At 37.2% G+C, this 1581-nt stretch overlaps 1 protein-coding gene across 1 annotated transcript in view; it reads left to right on the top strand.

Moving 5' to 3' along the window:
• The window catches only part of LOC106880286 (tachykinin-like peptides receptor 99D), a 234156-nt gene that overhangs the window by 3012 nt on the left and 229563 nt on the right, over positions 1–1581 (top strand). The gene's annotated exons all lie outside the window — the stretch shown is intronic.

The raw sequence follows: 1581 nt of genomic DNA, 5'->3' as shown, positions 1-1581 counted from the left end.
AGAGAGAGAGAGAGAGAGAGAGAGAGAGGTATATCAAATTCAATACAAGATAAAATCGTGGCTTATTGAAATTGTCTTCGCTTCTATATATATAAGTAAAAGAAATACCCCGTGGCGAATTTGGCCGACTCCAAATGGGAAGAGATAATCTCAAATATTCACCGAAATCCACATGTTCGTAAAGAAAAGGCAGTTACATACATATACGTGTGTGTGTGTGTTATGGAAGCCACACAGTCTTTACTTATGCATATACGCATACACAGGCAGTCAAACACACAAACGCAAATAGTAGGCAAATAGAACCAGACAGATCAATTTAACACGCCACTAATTCCCTTAATCTCAGCAGCAATAAAAATGCCATCCCACTATCACCATACACATAACACATTTCCGTAGCCAGCGTGAGTTTCTTTTGATCGCTGCATTGATTATAGTATAGTGGCTGAGGAGCAGCAGTATATTTGAAAATTTTCAGAGCCATATCAGGCAGCTTTGTTTCTAATAAACTAATAACTTTAAATAAATATTACATAAAGATTTTGAGATCCACTGATTTTGATAACATTAGTTGCTTGGTATATTATACGCAGTTCCCATTATGTATTTGTATGTGTGTGTGTGTATATATACATGCATGCACAAACACACCCGCATATATGTGTGAGTGTATATATGTATATATTTATACGTATATACACTCACACGTATATGCAGGCGTGTTTGTGTTTGCATGTATATATGTTCATGGAGATAGATAGATAGATAGATAGATAGATAGATAGATAGATAGATAGATATTGTGGTAGCATACTAGATGTATTGATAGGTAGCTGAACGTTTTAACAGAATTGTTTCTCCCTTGAGCGCTTTCCGTTTAATGAGTAGTTGCTCTGTGTACTTTTATCTATTTTGCCATTATTTCTACATATCGCTATTCTCACACATTTTCAAAGTCGCAGACGCAAACATGAACATATACATATACACACACTTTCACATATGTAGGCACAGATGTTCATACATACACAATGCACCTATACACACATACATATACGCAGACACACCGACTTCTGGTAACATCATGTTTTTTATCAAGTGTTGTTGTTGCTGTTGTCGTTTTCGTTGTTGTTTTTGTTATCTTTTAGCTGCTGGTCAGCTCCGATTCATCCGATATATCACATAAGGCATTTCCCGCCGCAAAGCATCCCTAACCGTCTTGTCTTATTGCAGAACCTTCCTTTCCCAAGACGTTTAGTTAAGGTGTGATTTGAAAGTGAATTGACTGGTATTTTTAACAGATCGAGCCATCGTACCGGGGATCTTTTGTTTGCTCATTGCTAGTCTTTATATCATAAATAATGATAAGATGGCGACGTGACAGAATCGTTAGAGTTCTAACGATTTTGTCAGCCGTTTTAGCTACACTACTAACGCAGTACAATTTCTAATCTTTTTGCCTACTTTCTTATCTCCCTTTATTTCTCCCACTTCCTCCTTGCCTAACTGCTTCCACCGCCGCCCTGCATTCAGGTGCGTATATACACACAGGTACATACACACACACATATGTATATA

The sequence above is a fragment of the Octopus bimaculoides genome, chromosome 2 (assembly GCF_001194135.2).
Source record: "Octopus bimaculoides isolate UCB-OBI-ISO-001 chromosome 2, ASM119413v2, whole genome shotgun sequence".
Lineage (NCBI taxonomy): Eukaryota > Metazoa > Mollusca > Cephalopoda > Octopoda > Octopodidae > Octopus > Octopus bimaculoides.
This window is presented reverse-complemented; position numbering and strand designations above follow the sequence as displayed.